The following is a 23,165-nucleotide window of genomic DNA, read 5'->3' on the forward strand; positions in this document are numbered from 1 at the left end:
TCTCCTTTGTCCCCCTCCCCTTTCCTCCATTCCCTCCCCCTTTTTTTTTTTAGTGAGGCAATTGGGGTTAAGTGACTTGCCCAGGGTCACACAGCTAGTAAGTGTTAAGTGTCTGAGGCCAGATTTGAACTCAGGTACTCCTGATTCCAGGGCCGGTGCTCTATCCACTGTGCCACCTAGCTGCCCCACCTCCATTCCCTTTTTCTCTACTCCCTGCTCCTCTCCTTTCCCTTTTCCTCTTTCCCCTTTTCTTCCCTCCTCACTTCTCCACTTTTCTCATCTCCTCTCCTCCCATTTTCTAGATTACCCTTTCCTCTCACCTCCTCTCCTCCTCTTCCCTCCACTCTCCCTCCTTTCCCCTCTCTTTCTTCTCCTCCTCCTCTCTCCTCTTTTTTATCTCCTCTCCTCCTCTCTTCCATTCCCATTTTCTCTTATCTAATCTCCTCTCTTCATCTTCCCTTTTCCCTCCTCCCCTTTCTCCACATCTCTTTCCTGCATTCTCCTCTCCTTTCCCCTCTTCTTCTTTTCTCCTCCCCTCCATTTTCTTTTCCTCCATTCCTTTCTCCCTTCCCTTCTTCCCATCTTCCATTCCTCTCTCCTATACTTTACCCTATCCTATTTTCTTTTCCTTTCCTCTTTTCTCCCCTTTTCCTCTTCTCTCCTCCTCTCTCCTTTCTTCTCTTCTCATCTTCTCCACTCCCCTCCCCTTTCCCCTCTCCTCTTCTAGGCTCTTTTCTCCTCTCTTCAAATATTTTCTCATCTTCTTCTCCCTTTTCCCCTCTCCTCCATTCCCCTCTCCTTCCCTAGCCTGTCTTTTCCTCTCCTCTCATGTTCTCCCTTCTCTTCTCTCTTCTCATCTCCTTCTCTCTTTTCTGATCTTCTTTCCTCCTCTCCTCTCTCCTTTCCCCTCTTCTCTTTTCCCCTCCCCTCTCATTTCCCTTCTCCTTTCTTTTCCCTTCTCTTTTCCCTTCCCCTCCCCTCTCCTTTCCCTTTTCTCTTTCCCCCTTTCTTTTCTTCCCTTCTCCTCTCCTCCATTCCCATTCCTCTCTTCTCATCTCTCCTCACCTTCCCTTTTCTCTCCTCCCCTCTTCTCAACATCCCTCTCCTCCACTTTCTCCTTTCCCCTTTCCTCTTTCCTTCTCTCCTTCTTTTCCCTTTCCTCCATTCATTTCCCCTCTTCTCTCCTCCCCTATCCTCCTCTCCTTTACCCTATCCTCTTTTCTCCTCTCCTTCTCTCCTTTCCTCTTCTCTTCTTCTCCACTACCCTCTTCTTTCCCCTCTCCTTTTTTTATCTTTTCTCATTCCCTCTTCCCCATTGCTCTCTCTTCTATACTGTCCTTTCCTTTCCTGTCCTCCCCTCTCTTCTTCTCTTTTCATCTCCTTCCCTCTCCTCTCTTCTGATCTTTTCTCCTCTGCTCTCCTCTCATTTCCCCTCTTCTCTTCCCCCCTCCCCTCTCCTCACTTTTTCTCTCCTCCCTTTCCCCTCTCCTTTCTTCTCAGCTTCTCCACTCCTCTTTCCTTTCCCTTCACCTCCCCTCTTCTCTCTTCTTTTCTCCTCTCCTTTCCCTTCCCTTCCCCACTTCTATCTTCTCCTCTCCTCCCCTTTCCTCTATTCCCTTTTCCTCTTCTCTCTTCTCCTATCCTTCCTGGATTTCGTAGCTATCTTCAATTCTCAGCTAAAATCCCACTTTCTACAAAACAAAACAAAATCAAACTAAAACAACCAATTCCCTTATTGCCCTTAATGCTAATATTTTCCTCCTTAGATTATCTCCAATTTATCCTGCACATAGCTTGTTTGTACCTAGTTTTTTGCATGTTGTCTCCCCCATTAGACTGTGAGCTCCTTGAGAGGAGAGACAGTTTTCACTTTTTTTTTGGTATCCCTAGTGCTTAATACAGTTCCTAGCACATAGTAGGCATTTAATAAATTCTTATTTACTGAATAAATTGTGTCAGCATCAATTAAGAGGCTTGCAAAAAATACCTAGGCTCCCTGGATTCTGGTCCCCACAGCTTTTCAGTCTACAAATCATTTTGGTCTACCAAGCAAATGAATGAGAGTGAGAAAGGAACTGGAACAAAAGCTAAGCCCAGGGGTGAGCAAGGTCACCTCTTTCTTCCAATTTAGACACATTCCTGCCTTTGGTATGTATATGTGGCAACTGAAAAGTCCTTCCTACAATGAGCTTTGAAAAGAGTCCAGTCCCCTCATTTTTCTGTGAAGAACGTGTGACCCAGAGAGGTCATAACATTTGAGCAAAGCCATGGGACTTTGTTAGTAACAGGGACTGAACTAGATCTCAGTTTTCCTGACTCTGAATCCAAGGATTTTAAAATGGCATTACCTAGCCTTGGAAAAGTAGAGAGGTTTACCTAGAATTAACATTTCACGTAAATGCAGAGAATTATAGTACCCCTCTGGGTTTTTGATAACACCCTATTGATATCCTCTGTGGTTTCAGCATAACCTTTGAGAAGTATGGAAATTCTTCCCTGAGAACTTTCTAATAGCACTAGGGCACCACCAGCCCCCTTGGATCATCATGCTTTGAGAGGGGTACTTGGACCACTATTCTCTTTAGCCTTTGTCCATCTGTTTAATGGGTGATGGAAAAGAAAGAAGCTTTCTCCTTTTATTTTATAGAGATGGAGAAATAGAGATTAAAAAAAACACCCCAAAATGCTATGAAAAATCAGTATGGATCTACAACATTGATATCCTCCCTTGTTCCCAGTAACTCCTCTCCTTATATCCTGAATATATTTAGAATTGATGAGAAGGGGAGCAACATGCCAGTAACCTGACCATGTTCAATGAAAAGTCAAAAAGTCCCATCAGCCTAATCCTAGAATTTTATCTATAACATTACATGGGTTCCAGTGTGCCTGCTTGTGTTTTTGTAAGTAAATTCAGTAGAGATTTCTGGTTGTTATTTTTTTCCTTAAATTGGGGAATGAAGGGTTCATTATATATACAAAAATTTAATACAGGGATATTACAATGAATTTCAAATATTATGTGTCACGATCCTGGTTTTCATTCTCCACTTTTTTTTTTGGTAGGGGAGGCATTTAAAAAAATATGGCTTACTGGAAAAATTGAACCCCTTTAAGTCAGAAGCAAAAAATTTTTCTTTGGTTTTTAAACATGCTCAGATCTAAAGCCTTTTGCCTGAGTAAGAAAGCCATCATTTTTCAATAACTGACATGCTGTTTATATACTTATACCTGATTTCCTACATGCTCGATTTGCACCAGCTTATGTTTTTGTCTATGAGGAGAAAACAGTCAGGAATTGTATATATATTGTACATATATAAATGTATATATATATATATATATATGATCAAGAAATCATAATGCCGTGGAAAAGAAAAGACATCTTAGAAAATTACCCCTGGACAGGCTTTCACTGGTCTATATGATTACTTATGAAACTGAAAGAGCTACTGAAGATTCTTTCCCTACTAATTGGATTATATCTTTGCTGCAGCAGGATAGCTTCAGGGGTCTGTTTTGTCCTGACAAACCTCAACTAACCAATGTTCTCTCAAGCATGAATTTCTCCATGTAAGTTTTCCCTCTGGTACATTAGAACTCTCATTGAATTTATATACAGGTGTCAGAAACAAATGGAATTATATCAATTTAAATTGTGGTTTAAAGGGGGGGGGTGGTAAACAAACACTGACACAAAAATTAAATCCCTTAAAGTGTGGAGATGATCATGGTTCTTTTCAAACCGGAGTGTGAAATTGTTCTTTTAAAATGTCTTCCCTCTGCTTTTTTTCCCCCTTCATCCTTTCACTGTGGGGAAAAGCCATCAACGATTAGATTAAAAGCATTGTGTTTGTGTATCCAAGATAAGACATGGGCAGACAGGTGTTGCAGGCCAAACTGCTTTGTAATTATTTAGGCTTCTGGAAATAAGTAAATTTCCTAGAACAAATTCAAATCACAATGATGGTATTTTAAAACCAAATACAAACAAGCACACAAAACCCCAGTTCAATTGCCTTTGCTGCTCAAATCTGATCTCCGAGGCTTAATCAGATTTTTGGCCTCTTGGTGGCGAAAGAGGATTGTGGTGAACCTTTGGAAGGAGTCAAACTTTTACTTAGCTTTCTGGATGAGTCACAGAACTCACTGGGGAGCCAAGTTGCTAGCCTCGAGACTGTAGCTGATTGGATAGAAGTACACAGAGCTGTCTCCTGAGGCATTCAAACAGAGCTTGGAGGCTGCAGGCTTCCATCTTCAAATTACAGAGATAGAATTGGGAGGGGGTGAGAGCACAAAGTGGAAAGTTACCAGCTCTCCACCCCCGCACATCTCCTCCCTCCTCCTTTGTACCAACCGTCTCAGAAAACTTTTAGTTAGCTGTTGTTGAAATGCCTGGAAATATGGAAAGGAAAAGCCTGTGATGTTGGGAAAGAAATGGCTCTCTTTTTTTTTTCCTATAGGATCTTAGTATAAACCCTGATTATATACTTTAAAAGGACTGCATATTTCAGAATAAATGGCCTTTCATTCATAGTCCTCTTAAATAACAAAGGCTCAATACCATATGCATTATCTTTGAATAATACCCAGCTAATTTTATAAGATAATTCACTTTTCAATGATTTTATCAAATAGATGAATGTAATTTATGATCTAGACCTTCATGAACATATTTTATACAATGCAGAAAATGTTTCCACATTTGAGCAAGGTAGTACTTTATTAAAGAAAATATGGTGGGTTGCTCTACCCCATGATTTTTATATTTTGAACCTTGTTTTCTCAACTAGACTTAGAGGGGAGTGAGGATATACGTATATGCATACATACATTTCAAAGAGATAAAGATGGTACACACAGGATCTCCACAGAAAATAAGTCATGCTCTTCTATAATGGATAACTTAACTAAGCAACAGAGATTCTTTCTGCACATCTGTGACTGACACACTACCACACAAACATCTCATAGGGTGATACAGCGAAAATAATTAATGATCATAACTCACATTTACACAGTGTTTTAAGATGGGCCAAGCCCTTTCCTCAGCAACAATGTCTTCTTCACTAATTAACTTGCCAGGTGTCCAAGGCTCTGGAAGCTAACTCTAATCCTTAATAGACATAGCTGATTAAGGACTTTCAGAGTCCCTCTCCTCAATCACCCCCTATTCTGTTTGTTCAGGATAAGGCACAATGTGTATCATTGACAGTCAATCAATTACTACTGTCTGCCTTTTTTCCTGAAGGATTTTTGGCATAAAAATCATTCACATACTTTAAAAGAAACAAATATTTCAGAATAAAAAGGGCATACCCATTCATTGTCATTTTAAATGACGTTAATCATAGGCTGTCTCAGAAACACATACATTAACTTTTAATAAGAAGCTGAGTTAATTTTACAAAATGATACACTTTTCACTGTTGTTTAGCAAATAGCTTAATGTAATAGGCTTAGCTTGACAGTCTTGATGAGGACACTGCCATTGAATAGTGCAGAAAGCAACCTTTTGCAAACCATCGATCAACCAGTATTGATTGACTATAACAAGAACATGTATGTGTCAGTTAATTCCTTCCTAAAATGTTTGTTTGCAGAGATGTAGCCAAGAACATTTGTACTCCGTGGTACAATAACTCTATGAAGTCAAATAATTCCTAGAATCCTTGTTTGCAGAGCAACTGAGAGGGGACCCCAGTAACTGAGAGGTGATGGCAAAAAGGATCAGAAGAATGAATACATCTGGTCAATGGAAACTGAATGTGTTGGAGGGGGAATTTGAATCAGTTTCTCTCCTTAGTCAAAAATGCTCAGCTGAGATGTTATCCATCTTTCTCCACTTAATGCTCATCTGAATAGAGGGACCTTCTCAAAGGGTAGCTGTCAAGGGTCAATGTCACCTTGATGAGGGTTTGCTGGATAGAATGTTGACATGTTTAATAATTTGGATAATGAAATGGAAAATATGCTCATTAAATTTATTGATGGTACCACATTGCGTGGGATGTCTAGCACCAGGTTGGACTCAATAGAAATGAAAAATGACTGTGACAAATTAGAGAAGTGGGTGAATATAATCAGCAAAAAACCTGAACAGGGATAAACAAGGGATAATTCACATGAAGTTTGCCATCACCTTACAGTTCAAGTTTTTGAAACTCTTTCAGTTGTTCAGGGAAAACCTTAATCAAACCCTCCAAGGCAGTACTGGGTACCTGAGTGAGAGATAAGAGGATCAGAAGGAATCAAAGTCACAACTCCAAATCTTTGGAGTGGAAGTATGAAAAGAACAATCAAGCTCAAAGTCAACAGAGAATAGGAATGGGACACTAAGGGAATCTTAGTGATAGTAATGCAATGTTCAAGAAAGCTAGTGGAGGATTTGCTCACTAGATGGCTTTTTAGCCCATTGGGTTTTGTTTTTGTTGTTGTTTTTTTTAATGTGCCTGCTCTGACTATCCTAGTATTTTTGCTATAGGAACCCTTACAAAAACTAGATTTTCAAAGGCTTCTTTTTTTCCCCCTCCTAGGTACAATTTCTGACTGCATTTCTAGGTAAATCTTCTTTTCTGGAATAACTGGTCAAAAATCAGCCAGGTTTCTGATGGGTAAAACAAAGAGACTTCTATTTTTTTTCTGTTAAATTGTGTTGTTTTCCCATTAAACTGTAACTCTCTTAGAACATTTGTGGCTGGTGGGCTCATGAAAAACTTCATGTATGAAGTGTCTTCTGAATTGAACCTTAAAGGCCAAGTGCTCTGATAGAGGTGATGATAGTGTAAATTCTAGGTGTGGATGATTGCCTATGCAAATACCTAGAGGTGAGAAAAGGCATATGGAGATTAGAAAACAGCAAATAGTTCAGTTTGACTGAAACCTAGAGTAAATTAAGAGGGTATGTGAAAGCTGTCTTACAGGGGCTTCAAAATTCCAGCTTAAAAAGTTTGTCTTTTAACCTTCAGGAAGTAGGGAGCCAGTGCCATAGGCAGATACATATCTTTAAGATAACTATGAGAAAGATGAATTGGGTTGTGTGTGTGTGTGTGGGGGGGGACTGGAAGGAGGGAAATCAGTTAGGAGGCTATTCTAAATAGTCCAGGAGAGAAGTGACTAGTCTATGACCTTGAGTGTGCTGGGTGGGGGGGGGGAGTTTGGGGGTTTGGGGGAGGTTGAGGGAGTAGAGAGTGCTCCTCTGCCAATTCCTGACCCCCTTTGTTTTGAAGAATGGGGAGCACATATACCTGAATATAGAAATCTGCATTAGTATTCACATACACACAGACAGACACGCAGAGACAGACACACACGTAGATGGGTTTGGGGAAAATAATAACCGCATTCCAATTACTTACCAATCATTATTGCTTGACATACGAGCCAAAAAAATAATAAGTTTTGTGTCTTTTTTTATTTCAACCGAGAAAGCATTACGCAGGAAGAGGGTTTGACGCCCAAGGTTTTTAAAAAAAAAAATTATCTGCGTCAATGCAAGAGAGAAAAAAAAAGCGAGAAAAAGTAAAACTTTTCGTGTTGTTCTCAGAAGCAGCCGCAGGGGAGCAGCAGAGACTAAGACCGAGACACGAGCCATCATCCATCAGTAAAACTTTTCCACTTGTGTCCTCAGGCGAGGCGGGAAAAGTTTAGAGAGTGAAAAATCATGTCCCTGTAGAGTTTCAATCATTTATCTTCGATCTGACTTACAAATAATGCCAGAGCTCAAGTTGAATTGAAGTTTTAAACTAGGGGATTTAGTTTTCTTTTCTGTCTTTTTTTCCCCCCTAACAAAGTAAACTTTTAACAGCCTCTAGTTTCTCGGCTTCTACTTGGTTTTTTGCCTAACTTTTGGCTCTGTCTTTTCAATACGGGGATTTAGAAATGTTTTCCTGGCCATATATCCCACTCAAGCCCCCTACCCTTTAACATATCTCCTTTCCCCCCCACCTGCCACTATCAACTCTTAACTATTTGTAGTCTGTCCTTATTGTTCGTCCTTTTCTTCTTTTAAATTTGTGTAGGTTTTTCTCTATCTACCCTTTCAATGACATTAATCTTCATGTTATCTACTAAGTAATGTGTGTTTGAACCCCTCTCCTCTGAAAGTGAGGCTGGGGACTCTCCCCTGCTCAGCAGCCCTCGATCTTTGTGTGACTGAGGCTGGGGTCTTTTTCTTTGTCACTCTCGATATTTTTCTGTACCTATGATACTGGGGTCTTTCACCTGCTTTTTCTCTCTTTGGGGTATGAGGCTGGGGTCTCTCCCTTATCTTTCTGACTTTTTCTCTGTGCTTGTGAGCCTAGGATCTTTAGATATTTTTCTGTCCGTATGAGTCTGGGGTATCTCTCCTGTTCTCAGGCTTTTTGCGAGGCTGGGGTCTTTTTCCCGCGCTCGCTCTATGTGCGTGAGGCTGGGGTCTCCTGATTATTTTTTTTCCACTGTGCTTTTGAGGCCGGGGTCTCTTTCGCTTGCCTTCTCGCTTTTTCTTTGTCCGCGTGAGGCTGGGGTCTCTTTCTTGCTCTCTTCACCATTTTTAGCGCTCCCGCTCTCGTTCTTTGTGCTTGTGAGGCTGGGGTCTCCTGCTTTGGTTCTTTCTCTGTGCGTGTGAGTCTGGGGTCTCTTTCTCCTTCCGTCTAGCCGTCGCTTTTTTGTGCGTGAGGCTAGGGTCTCTCCTGCTGCCTCGCTCTCGCTCTTTGTGTGGGAGACTGGGGTCTTTCCTGTGCTCTCGCTTTGGCTCTTTGTTCGTGTGAGGCTGGGGTCTCTCCGAGTGAGGTTAGGGTCGCTCGTCTGCTTTCGCTGTTTCTCCGTGCGTGTGAGGCTGGGGTCTTTCCTGCTTTCTCCCTTTCGCTCTTTGTTCGCTTGAGTCTGGGGTCTCTCCTGCTCTCGATTATTATCTGTGCGTGTGGGGCTAGGGTCTCTCCTGTTCTCTCTTTTTCTCTGGGTGTGTGGGGCTAGGGTCTCTCCTGTTCTCTTTTTCTCTGGGTGTGTGAGGCTAGTGTCTTTCTCCTGCTGACCCTCTTTCTCTGAGAGTGAGGCTGGGGTCTATGTTCTTGTTTATCTGGGCGTGTGAGGCTGGGGTCTCCCTCCTGCAAATTCTATGCCTACAAGGCGGGGGGTTTTCTCGGGCGCGCGCGTTTAGCTCTCGCTGTCCGTATTTGTGAGGCTGGGGTCTCTTTCTCTGTATTTTTATGAGGTCGGGGGGCTCTCACACTCATGTGTGTGAGGCTGGGGTCTCTCTCCTGCAAATTCTATGCACCCAAAGCAGGGGTTTTTCCCGGGAGCGCGCGTTTAGCGCTGGCTTTCCGAATTTGTGAGGCTGGGGGCTCTTTCCCTGTATTTTTATGAGGTGGGGAGTTCTCACCCTCATGTGTGTGAGGCTGGGGTCTCTCTCCCCTGCAAATTCAGTGCGCCCAAGGCAGGGGGGTTTTCCCGGGAGCGCGCGTTTAGCCCTCTCTTTCCGTATTTATGAGGCTGGGGGCTCTTTCCCTGTATTTTATGAGGTGAGGGGCTCTCACCCTCCATATGTGTGAGGCTGGGGTCTCCCTCCTGCAAATTCTATGAGCCCAATGCAGGTTTGTTTTTTGTTTTTGTTTTTGTTTTTTTCTGGGCGCGCGCGTTTAGTGCTCGCTTTCCGTATTTGTGAGGCTGGGGGCACTTTCCCAGTATTTTCATGAGAGGGGGGGCTCTCACCTTCATGTGTGTGAGGCTGGGGTCTCTTTCCAGCAAAGTCTATGTGTCCAAAGCTAGGGGTTTTCCTGGGCGCGCGGGCTTAGCGCTCGCTTTCCGTATTTATGAGGCTGGGGGCTCTTTCCCTGTATTTTTATGAGGTGGGGGCTCCCACCCTCCATGTGTGTGAGGCTGGGGTCTCCCTCCTGCAAATTCTATGCGCCCAATGCAGGGGGGGTTTGCCGGGCGCGCGCATTTAGCGCTCGCTTTCCGTATTTGTGAGGCTGGGGTCTCTTTCCCTGTATTTTTATAAAGGGGGGGCTCTCACCCTCAAGTGTGTGAGGCTGGGGTCACTCTCGCTTGCAAATTCAGTGCGCCCAAGGCAGGGTTTTTTTCCAGGGCGCGCGCGTTTAGCGCTCGCTTTCCGTATTTGTGAGGCTGGGGGCTCTTTCCCAGTATTTTTATGAGGTGTGGTGGGGCTCTCACCCTCCGTGTGTGAGGCTGGGGTCTCCCTCCTGCAAATTCTATGCGCCCAATGCAGGGGTTATTTTGTTTGTTTGTTTTGATTTATTTTTTTTTTCGGGCGCACGGGTTTAATGCTCGTTTTCCGTATTTGTGAGGCTGGGGGCTCTTTCTCTGTATTTTTATGAGGTGGGGGGCTCTCATCCTCATGTGTGTGAGGCTGGAGTCTCCCTCGCCTGAAAATTCAGTGCGCCAAAGGCAGGGGTTTTTCCCGGGCGCGCGCGTTTAGCGCTCGCTTTTCGTATTTGTGAGGCTGGGGGCTCTTTCCCTGTGTTTTTATGAGGGGGAGGGACTCTCACCTTCATGTATGTGAGGCTGGGATCCCTCTCGCCTGCAAATTCTATGCGTCCAAGGCAGGGGGTATTCCTGGACGCGCGCATTTAGCGCTCGCTTCCCGTATTTGTGAGGCTGGGGGCTCTTTCCCTGTATTTTTATGAGTTGGAGGGTCTCTCACCTTCATATGTGTGAGTCTGGGGTCTCTCTGCTGCATATTTTATGTGTCCAAAGCTAGGGGTTTTCCAGGGCGCGCGGGTTTAGCGCTTACTTTCCGTATTTATGAGGCTGGGGGCACTTTCCCTGTATTTTTATGAGGTTGGGGGACTCTCACCTTCCTGTGTGAGGCTGGGGTCTCTCTCGCCTGCAAATTCAGTGCGCCTAAGGCAGGGTTTTTTTCCCGGGCGCGCGCGTTTAGCGCTCTTTTTCCGTATTTGTGAGGCTGGGGGCTCTTTCCCTGTATTTTTATGAGGGGGAGGGACTCTCACCTTCATGTGTGTGAGGCTGGGGTCTCTCTCGCCCGCAAATTCTATGTGCCCAAAGCAAGGGGTTTTCCCGGGCGCGCGGGTTTAGCGCTCTTTTCCCGTATTTGTGAGGCTGGGGTCTCTTTCCCTCTATTTTATGAGTTGGAGGGCTCTCACTCTTATGTGTGTGAGGCCGGGGTCTCTCTTCTGCAAATTCTATGTGCCCAAGGCAGGGGGTTTTCCCGGGCGCGCGCGTGTAGCGCTCGCTTTCTGTATTTGTGAGGCTGGGGGCACTTGCCCTGTATGTTTATGAGGTGGGGAGCTCTCACCCTCCATGTGTGGGAGGCTGGGGTCTCTTTCCAGCAAATTCTATGTACCCAAAGCTAGGGGTTTCCCGGGCGCGGGGGTTTAGAGCTCAGTTTCCGTATTTGTGAGGCTGGGGGCACTTTCCCTGTATGTTTATGAAGTGGGAGGCTCTCACCCACCATTGTGGGAGGCTGGAGTCTTGCTCCTACTTTGGTTCTTTATCTGAGGCTAGGGTCTTTCTGTTTGTTCTCGCGCTTTATTTTTTGTAAAGCGTGAAACAGGGGTCTTTCTTGTTCTCTATTTTGTGTGAGTGAATGTAAAGCTGAAGGGGGGGGGTGTCTCCTGATTTTATTTTATTTTTCTTGTGTGTGTGAGCCTGGGGTCTCCCTCCAGCTCTCACTCTTTATCTGGGCATGTGAGGCAGGGGTCTCTCCTGTATTTTTTCCCCCTCTGTGTGTGAAGCTAGGGTCTCTTGTTCTGTTTTTTGTTTTCTTCTCTGTTTGTGAACCTGGGGTCTCCCGTGTTCTCCCTATTTATTTTTTCTGTGTGTGTAAAGCTGGGGGTCTCTCCTGTTTATTTTTATTTTTCTGGCGGGGATGTTTCCTGCTCTTTTTCTGGGCGTGTGAGACTGGGGTCTCTCTTTTTCTCTCTCCCCGCCTTTTTTTTTTCTTGGTGTGAAGTTGGGGTCTCCCTTCTGCTTGCGTTCATCCGTTTGTGAGACTGGGGTCTCTACTGTTCTCCCTATTTATGTACTGTTCTTGTGAGGCCGGGGTCTCTCTTGTTATCGCTCTTTTTATTAGCTTGTGAGGTTGGGGGGGGGTCTCTTGCTTGTACTCTTCATCTAGGTGTGTGAGGCTGGGGTCTCTACTGTTCTCTCTCTCTCTCTCTCTCTCTCTCTCTCTCTCTCTCTCTCTCTCTCTCTCTCTCTCTCTCTCTCTCTCTCTCTTTCTCTCTCTGTTTTTGAGGCCGGGGTCTTTTTCTTGCTCTCACTTTAAAATAAATAAATAAATAAATAAATAACTTGTGAGATTGGAAAATTTCTCTTGCTTTCCCTCTTTATCTTTTCAAGTGAGGCTGGGGTCTTTCGTTTGCATAATCTATGCGCGGGAAGCTGGGGGTTCCCTCACGGGCGCGCGCTTTCTGTGTGCTTTTTGAGGCTAGGGGCTTTCTCTTTGTGTGTTTATGAAAGGGGTCACGATCCCTCTATGAGGCTGGGGGTTCTGCCTCGCTTTTTCTTTGTGAAGCTGGGGGTCTCTTGTTCTCTCTCCAGTGTGCGTGCGCGTGTGCGTGCGTGCGTGCGTGTGCGCGTGTGAGTCTGGGGTCTCTCTCTTTCTCTGACTCTCGCCCTTTCTATGTAAGTGAGACCGGGGTCTCTATCGTGCTCTGACTTTTCTCACTGAATGTGTGAGGCTGGGGTCTCCTTTGATTTTCTCTTGCGTTCTCTGTGTGTGCTTGAGTGTGTATCCGTGAGGCTGGGGGCTCACTTTCACGCGCGTTCTCGTTCGTTCTCCGTTCAAGTGAGGATGAGGGCGCCTAGCTGAAAAGAGGGTCGGCGGTCGACCCGAAAAACCAAAGCGGTTGGGGGGTGTGCTATTTTTGCTAGATGGTCTGGTCTCGGCAGCCTTCGAAAGTTTAATCAGAAGCTGTCCTTAGGAGCTCCTTAGCTATACGTGGTTCCCTAAAGATATGTAAAAGACCCCTAGACATCGGGAACAAATATTCTATAGATATTTATATGAATCCCTCCGGCTCCCCCACCGTTTGCACAAGTTTGAGGGAGACCGAGGAAACAAGGCGAATGGGTTATCAGTGGTGGGGCCGACGACTCCCCAAAATAAAGGGGGCAAATTTTCAGGATCCCAAGTACACCATGGCAGACTTTCGAGTTGCCCCCCTCTCCCCCACTGAGAAAGTACAAAGAAATACACAGACCACCCGGACAATACCCTATTGCCTACTGCTGCAGTCCCACCCTAAACACTGCCCTACCTCCAGAGGTGAGTACAGGGGGCTCTCTCTCTCTCTTTTTTTTTTTTTTGAGCCATTTCCTTTGTGTTTTAGCAAGTGTATTATCACCGCCCCCCAAAGAGGATGGACACTGCACCGCAATTGTTTAATGTCGTTCGGTAAACATTTACTGTGTTTCCATTAGTCATTTTGTCCTGAAAGTTCCATTTCCACCCCGACAGCTCTGTTCTGTCTCTCTTATAAAAGTTTCTCTGAGTCCAAACAATACTCGGAGAACCTTTGGGATGACCAAGTGAACATGCATTCACATTTCAAAAATGCTCATATCTTTTAAAATTCATCATTTCCTTCCACATGTGGGAATATAGATGTGTATACCTACATATGTATTTGGAATATAAAAAGCACAGAACCGGTGACTCTGAGTCTGGTTTTGTAACCCTGGAGATAAAACCCAAGGGATCTATGTGCTATGATAATACAGTGAGCCCCAATTTTTTATCTGTGGCTAGTAACAACAACAACCTGTTTTGTCATTTTTTTCCATATTCTGTAAATCCCAGCATACACGTTATTTTAATTTTTTTTAAATCGCTATTGTTTTTCAGTAGTTATATGAACACATCAAGGATGAAAACTGGTCATTATAATTATTAATGTTGTCATCTTTGTTGCTGTTGTTTACTGATTTACCCTAGTACTAAATGTCTTACATAGGGAATGTGTACACAGGACCAAGTACAATTGAAATTACTGGGAATTTAACACAGGCAAAGAGAAACTGACTAGATGGAAAGATTGCAAGTGAAGGGACCACCAAGTGCACTTCATCTACATTTAGGTGTTATTATTTTGTGTTTTTTTTGGGGGGGAGCATAGCTTTCTGGACTAGTGATTTCATTGGAGTGATGAACTCTCAGTATTGCAATTCACTCTACCAATGCAGACTTGCAATTCCTCTGCAACTTAGAGTCTCAGGTAGTTGACCCAACTCTTTGAGAGGTTAAATTCCTTGCCTAGTCACTTAGGGAGTGTGTTAGAAGCAGGACTTGAAGCCATCTCCCTAGCCATAAGATACTTCTCTAAGATCTCCTGTTAGAATAATAGTTTCAGTTCACCTGCCTCTATTTTTTGAGAGTTAACCAGTTTGCTTGTACATAACATCCCTGTAAGAAACTTAGCCAAGTCTAGAAGTAAAAACTTCCTAGAAGTTTAAAAAAAAAAAAAGATTTCCACTTAGTGCCCAATGTAATGGTGACTCACCAAAGCCTGACTCTAACCTCAGGGGAGTCAATTGCTAGTCCTGAGCCTTACATTATTGTGTTATTACTGTGTTCAGCACTTCGTGCTATTCATCAAACATTAATCTTTGGAATTAGTCTGTGAGATTTTATTTGTTTTTAAAAGTATACCCTTCATTTGTTTCACAGACATGAAAATCAATGCTTCTACATGACATTTCTAATAGCTCAGAAGGGATCACTGAAATGGCCAGAACACGCTGACTGAACTGGGTATGTGCTATTTTATTGTTTCCAGCAGATTTTAAAGGACTAGTTCTCTCCAAAAATGTCTGAGAACTTTGGTATTGCTGGAGAAGTAAATACATGAGTGATTTTTCCATGGAATACTACATTTACACACTTTATGTTCTCATGGATATTGGATTACCTATTCTGTGTGTTTGTGTGAAGAAGACAAGGGAAGTTTGACAAGCCAGGCTCTGAATCGGGACAAAAAATGTGAAAGGAAAAATCTCATTTCATGAAGGATAGAAAACTACAGCTACAGCTAGATTAAAAACTTACTGAGGGCAGGGAATAGGTCATAAAAAGCCAGTTCCAAGGTACAAACAAGTTGTTTTTAAATATTAAATTATAAACCAATTATTTGAGGAAAAAAAAGAGATTTTTTTCCATAGAAAAAAGTTAAATGATCAATTGGTGTCCAAGGGGTAATCAAGAAAAGCTTCTTTAGTCAATGATGTAATGGAAATATAACCTATATATACATATATGCAAAAATTACTATATTATAATTATATGATACTCTTGCCATTCTGATAATTAAACTAATAAAAAAAGTTGAATACAAATTTTTGTTCTTTTAAAATTTTTCTCTCACATGCCTGCACTTAAAGAAAAGCTTTTTAACGAGTAGATATGATGAAATAAATGAAAAATTTGTGGATCTTCTGCAGAGGACTAACGGACACTTTTGAGGGCTTTGGAAGTTGATGACCCTGGCTCTTTTATTATATCAAATTTAACTTCAGAATTTAATAGTTTTTTCTTTTTCTTAATAAACTATCATTGCTATCAATTGATTTAACATTTATGATTAGGGCTATGTGTGTGCATGTGTGTATGCATATATGTATGTATGTAGGTTTTTGCTTTTGCTTTTGAATAAACTGAGAAAGGAGGATGAAATGTTTTCTGGAGATAACAGGGGTAGCTTTATTTGGAAAAGAAAGGAGGAAGAAGCTTGAAAGTGAGTCTGCATGGATTTGTATGAAAAAGGAGTTGCTGAAGGTGAAACAACTAAGTTATAAAGGACAAAACAAGAGGAGAGGGATGTTGTCCCATGGAACAAGATAGTAGGGGAAAAGGTGTTGGGTAAAATAGCACCTTGGTGTCTTGAAGTAGTGGATTAGAGGAAAATAGCCTCACCTTTTGGGTAGGGAGAATTATACATCTAAGCTCCCAGAATATAAAGGAGAGTTCTAAATTGGTGTGCATGTAACTTGTGGACTATGAATCCTATGGTCTACTGCAAAAGACCACAGGAACTTGACTCAAAGGTACTTGAGGTCAGTTCTTAGTTCAACCACCATACTCCCTACTGGATCTTGGATCAAATACTTTACCCTCTTTAATTTGAAGCTCCCTTATTTGTAAATTGTGTTTGGAGTGGATTATTTCTAAACTGTCATCTAGCTCTAAATTTGTGATCTTGTCATTCCTTCAACATTTTACTTTTAAGTCTTCTCCAAAATAATATGGCTAAAACACCATTCTCCCATATCTTATCTGACAAATAATTTGCTTTCCATTTTGTAAAACAGAAATTCTTAACCTGGGGTCCTTGAACATTTTTTAAAAATTGATAACTATATTTCAATATAATTTATTTTCTTTAAATTTCCTATTATTTTATGCATTTACAAACATTATTCTGAGGAGGAGTGCATAGCCTTCACTTGCCTGCCAGAGGGGTCCATGACACCAAAAATATTAAAAAGCCCTGTTTTTAAGCATCAGAGTCACACATCATCTAAGAAAACTTCTTAGGGAAATTAAAGAAGTAAAAGCTTCCTCTTTACCTTACCCGAGTTCCCAGAATTACTTTACATAATTACCTTAACTACACACTCCCAAAACATGCTTTGCCTTGGCTTTCATATGTTTTAATTTAATGTTGTGATTTGTGTATATGTGTGTTTATATATGTGTATATGTACATATGTATATAGATGAAATATAAATCCATAAATTATAAGATGTTAGAGAGTAGGCTTTGGAAAAAAAAAACAACACTTTACTTATCTGGTGGTTACTTTTCCAATAATTTCTATTATCTAGAACATGAGAAAGTAAACAAGCAAAAGGCTTCTGACCAGCCCAAACAAATGAAATACAGTTCACGTACCTTATTCATGAGGAAAGTCTCAGAGTCCCTCTGTTATAATCTTTTTAGTCTTATTTAAAACATAGATCTAACAAGCTTCAGTATCTGTTTTTTCAGTACGCAATATATTAGGAGCAGAAAATGAGAAGGGGTGGCATACAGCAAGAAGCAATGTCTTGCAGTTTGACACTGGGGGCTATCTAGTTAGTGCAGGGGGCAAGCAACCTTTCACAACTCAAGTGCCCCTTACTCAAGTGCTACCTTACTATACTGGACAATTCAATCCAATTCACTTTAACAAACATACATGAAGTACTTGGCTCTGTGCAAGGTACACTGCTAAGGTATGGGGAAATAAGGTGTGTGTGAGGGAGAAGTCCCTTGCCCCTAAGGGGTGTACAGTTGAATAGTAGGGACTGAGAACAGTAGTACTGATTTTAAAATAATAATAATTACAATTAGAAAATGATTAAGTGCTAAGGGAAGTCAGAGTTCTTTAAGGCTTTCAAGGGAGAATAGTACCATTTCAATGTGGGCAAATCAGGGAAGACTTCATAGAAGAGGTGTCATTTAAATTGGACTTTGAAAGAAAGAGACATTAAAGTAGGAAGTGATGGAAGTGTCTCTTCTAGACACAGGGAAAGTCTTTGGAAAGGATATATTGAGGAGAGGTAAAAAATGCCTATGGGAAATCAAGAATTAAATGTCATACGATGACAAAATTTGAGAATTGGCATTCTAATAAAACCCATATTTGGAATAAATTTCCAGTATTAATACTACTGTTACTCATAGTTAACACTTATATAGCAAGCATTTAGGCTTGCAAAACATTTCATCCAGCTTCTACTTGAATATATCCAAGGAGGGGGAAACCATCATTTCTTAAGGCAGTTGTTCCACTTTTTTGTGTGTGTGAGGCAATTGGGGTTAAGTGACTTGCCCAGGGTCACACAGCACTTTTTTTTTTTAACCACACTATTTGTTAGGAATTTTTTCTTCAAATCAAGCCTTATTATTTCTTTGTACTGTCCATCAATTGCTCCTAATTCTGCATTCTAGGGCCAAAGAGAACAAGTCAATTCCTCTTCCAAATGATAGCTTTTCTTATATCTTATGACAATTATCATATCCCTTTTGACCATTTTTCTTCTCTTTCCTGAAAATCTCCAGTTAATTCAACCCAGCCTCACAACATGAACTCAAGGTCCTTCATCATTCTGGCCACCTTTCTTTGTTCTCTCTCAAGTTTATCAATATATTTCTTAAATTGTGGCACAAAGAACTGATTCCAGTACTCCAGATGAAATCTGACCAGGACATAGTACAGTGGGACTATAGCTTCCCTATTTCTGGAACTTATGCCTCCATTATTGCAGCCCAATATGGCAGTAACTCTTTGGCTGCCACATCTTATAGTCCACCAAAATCCTAGACCCCCTTTTTTTTTCAGAACAACTGCTGTATAACCATTTCCTCTTCATATTATACTGCTGTAGGTGATTTTTGTATCCTCAGGTGAAACTTTATATTCTTTCCCACTGATTTTTTTTTGGGGGGGTGGGGCAATGAGGGTTAAGTGACTTTCCCAGGGTCACACAGCTAGTAAGTGTCAAGTGTCTGAGGTCGGATTTAAACTCAAGTCCTTCTGAATCCAGGGCCGGTGCTTTATCCACTGTGCCACCTAGCTGCCCTTCCTCCATTGAATTTAATCTTATTAGATTTAACCCAATTCTCTAGAGGTCCTTTTAAATCCTCATTTTGTACCCCTGTATGTTAACTATTCCTCCCAGCTTTGTGTCATCTACTAATTTGATGAAGGTAGCATCTATTGATTTATAAAAATGTTAAACACTACAAGCCAAGCACAGACCCCCAAAGTAGCCCAGTGGAGTCTTCTTTACCACATCAACACTAAACTATTAACATCTGCTCCTTGAGTCTAGCCATTCACCAAGATCTGAATCCATCTAATTGTATTAACATCTAATATGTAACACTGTATGTTACATTGTTAAAAAAATTAGATAAAATCTAGTTATTTCCTTCATCTACTTAATTTAGTAATCCTGTCAAAAGAAGTAGCAAGATTGGTTTGGCATGCTCTCTTGATAGAGCCACGCTGGACCTTTGTAATAATCATTTCCCTTTCTAGATATTTACCAACTATCTATTTAATGACTCTTTCTAGAATTTCCCCCAACAATTGAAGTCCAGTTCATTGGACTTTATTCTGTAGATTATTCTCTTTCCCTTTTTGAAAGTCGTTAACATACTGACATTTCTCCAATTTTGTGGTACCCATCCTGTTTTTCATGATTATTCAGGTATTACTGACAGTTGCTCAGCATCCCATCTGCCACTGTTTTCAATGTACCAATATATAGTTTGTCTGGACCTGGAGAATTTAATTCATCAAGGGCAGCTAGGTATGTTTTTACTTATCTGTATACTTAGGTATGTTACTTAATTATCTTAGCTATTGATTCCTTGTTAGTCATTTAAAAATATCATTTTAGTGCAAAGATAATTTTCCTTGGCCGAAAAAAATAGAAGCAAAATAACAATTGGCCAGATCTTTAGCCTATATAGAAAAATCCAAAACAAAACAAAAACCTCTTATTTTTGTTGTACTTAGCTTCTATTATACTATATACTATATATCTTATATAGGTATAGAGAAATATATAGTGTAAGATAGCTAGATATGCAGTGATATATAGTGATAAAGATACACAGGTATAGAGTTTAGGTATATCCATAGATAAAAATATCTTAAACTCTCAATATATAAATTTCTACATGTAATGCCACTAAATAGAGTGGCACCTAAGTATAACTAAAAAAATGAGGTTCTCTAAAAAAATATTGGAAGAGGAATTAAGTAGGAATGTGACCAAAAGTTAGGGTAAGTGGGACAATAATAACTGACAACAAAAAGGAGGCACAGCAAACCAACTGTAATTTTGCTTCTATTTTCTCTACCAAGGAAAATAGCCTTTTCATTAGAAGTGATAAAAATGATAAGCTAAGAATTGAACCCCAATTATTTTTCATATGTATATATATACATGTATATTTGTTTATGTGTTTTTCCTATTTACCACCTACATTTTTCTCATTTCTTCTTTGAATCCTAGTTGGTTATTTCTCTATGCATCTACATTGGTCTATTTCAGACATAAATCCTATTGGATTTTTTTTTCCCATTTTGGTCTTAAAATTTTCATTCTGGAACATATATTTTTCTTTTGTTGACTTACCCAGGAACATTTTAGTCTATATCTATGTTACACTATTCCCAGATTTCCTCTCCTTTTCCCTCACAAGCTTTAGGAGGGAATGACTACTTTTCCCTACTATTTCAACCTTAGGAACCCTTTCTTTTCTGTTAGTGATAATCAAATCTATAATATCATTTGCCCCTTTTGGGTTCTTTTACCTTTTGAAGGATAAAATTAACACTAAGACAAGTCAAAGAGTTATTAGCTGTTCTGCTTTTGGCAGAGAGATTAAGCTCCAGCAGATGTCTGGATAATTGAAGCCCCTGCTTACCTCTGTGCTAAGCTTGTGATCTGTTTTGCAAATTCCTCATCTGTTTCCTCTTTCTGTCCAAGTGGTTGGTAGTATACTCCAGTGACAAAATCACTTCTATTTCTCCTTACCTTGACCTTCACCCAAATACTTTTTGTCATGCTTTTCCCCTTCTTTCCTTATTGGATTTCCTCAAGTGAGTATACCTTATAAATACATAAGGCAACCTCCCCAATTCTGTTTAACCAACTTTTACTTATCTTTTTTTTCTTTTGATTATTCAAATATACTTACAATCATGGTCCAGTCATAGGATTCATCCCACAGCTTCAATAGTACTCAGGATGTCAAATTTACCTTTTTTCGGGTAACATCTTCTTTTTTGCCTAAACATTGGGCATTTATTCACATAAATTTGAGTTCATGGGTTTTACTACCAATTCCTTTATTGGAATTTTTCTCCTATGGACTTTTGGGTGTCTCAACTGCTATATTCCTTCCTGCTTTGTAGCTAATCTTTGATATCTAACTTGAGAGACATAGATGAGTAGTTTCTCTCTCCCCTGTCATTTTTAGTTTAAAGCCATTTTGATTAGATTTGCAAGATTCTTAGCAATACATTATTTATTGTGTGGACTCTATCTATGGCCAGGAATCTGTCATCCTTGTATTTTGAGTTATGCTTCAAAAGTCCAAATCCCTTTCTCAGAGATTGGCTTCTTAGCCAGCTGTTCACTTCCAGAATTAATTTTTCCCTTATGCATCCCTTGTCTTCAGTGGGCAACAGTAAGAAGAACACAACCTGTAGCACTCCAGTTTCTTGCCCAAGACTTCATAATCATTGGCAGTTCCTTTGAAATTTCTTTGGGCCAGCTCATTGATGCCTATATGAATCACCATAAGTGAGTAGTTGCCATCTATTTTTGATAAGTCTTGCGAGGTTCTCCATTATGTCTTGGATTCATGCCCTGAAAAAGACAACGGAACTCTCTATTCTTGTTATCAGGTTGAGAAATAGCTGTCTCGGTATCCCTGAGCAGTGAATCACCAACTACTGCGACCAGTTTCTTCTCCCTCTATTATTGAATGATCTCTCACCTGATAACTTCTGTGGCTTTACTATATCATTCTTTGCAAGATAACTTCTTCCTCCTCAAACATCTAGCTAAGCTCTTCTCCAGAAAAGCTCTAATTTTAAACCATTCATTTCCTTTCCCTTTTCCTCTGTATAAGGTTTCACTCTGCAACATCTTCACAAGGGGAACATCCTGGTAATCACCTCACAGCCCCTTTCCCCATTTGATTCCTTTCTGTTTACTTTAGGAGTACTTCATTGTCCTTAGCAATATGACATGTATAAAAAGGTGTTCTTTCAGGTCTTTTACATTCTTCTCTGAGAGGGAGATGGACTCAGAACATAGAAAAGAATCATCTGGCTATGGTAGAAATACAAAGAGTATAGATTACATATGTCACTGTATAATTTCCCCTACCTTTAATGGTTTGAGATTTCCAGACTTCAAAAAACATTTTTTTAATTACATGTGGGTATTTACATCTCAATCATAAGAGCCAAGTTAAAACTTTTAGAACCAATTATCACCTTTTAATAACTTGAGAGCCCCACTAAGCTTCCTTTCATTGGTCTCAACTACATCTTTATCTATCCCCCCCTCCCTTTAGGCTTGCACTAGAATCTGTTTCACCAGTTGTCCTCCTCACCAACCCAATCTATCATTTTGTTTTCTTTCTAATTGTTTCACTTTTCCTTCCTTTCTTTGCCTCATTTTGCTAACATCTAATTTTTCTCCTTGAGTCTCCCTTGTCAGGTTCTATTTTCCAATTCTTCACGATCCTTTTTAATCCTTTAATAACCTCTTTAATTTTCCTTGATCTTATATCTTACTCCCTTTTCCCCCAACCTGAAGTGGAATCCAAATAATTATTTAGGATATTGTTCTCTTTACTTTTTTCTCAATTTCTTGTATTTCTAGTTCTCAAATTCAACTTCTGACCTACATCATCAGTCCAAACCCCTTCAAGTCATTTGTATGATTTTCTTTTTTTTTAAATTGGGCTCGAATCCTTATCTCTTCTCTTATTCTTTATCTCAGAACTTTCTCCCACAAAATGATTTTGTAGAATATAGAATGTTTTTATTTTTTGAGGTCACCAAGAACACAGCTGGGAGCAATGGGATTGAAGGTGAAGAATTGCCAACTGAGGCTTAATGTAAGGGAAAATATCCTGTGAATTAGAGTTATCCAAAACATATCCTGAGGTCTCTGTTGCCATAGGTCTTCAAGCAAAGTCTTGAGGTGGTCACCTTTAGAGGAAATTAGAGAGGGGCTTCTTCAGTTGTGGGATTGCAATAAATGGCCTCTGAAGTGCATATTAAATCCATGAATTTATGAAGAAAACAGGTGTGCAATGTATTTTTTTTTTGGAGGCAGAGTTAAATTACTTGTCCAGGGTCACACGACTTTTAGCTGTCCAAGACAGGATTTGGACTCAGGTCCCCTTGACTCCAGGGCCAGTGCTCTATCCACTGCACCACCAAGATGCTTCTGTACACAATATATTTTAAAATTGCTTTGAATGCTTATACTTGAAGAAAACCATCATAATTAGCAGTCACGGAAAGAAAAATGGAGGAACTAATGTAGAGTACATCCACTTACTTTCATGTGTTTTATAGGCAAATGGAACAAGCTCTTTATGATATATAATTTGTGTTCTGAATTTGTGGTGTTTTTTATCATTGGTAAAGTTGCATCTGGAACACTTGGCCTAAGAGCCTTT

The sequence above is a fragment of the Dromiciops gliroides genome, chromosome 6 (genome assembly GCF_019393635.1).
Source record: "Dromiciops gliroides isolate mDroGli1 chromosome 6, mDroGli1.pri, whole genome shotgun sequence".
NCBI classification, from domain to species: Eukaryota; Metazoa; Chordata; class Mammalia; order Microbiotheria; family Microbiotheriidae; genus Dromiciops; species Dromiciops gliroides.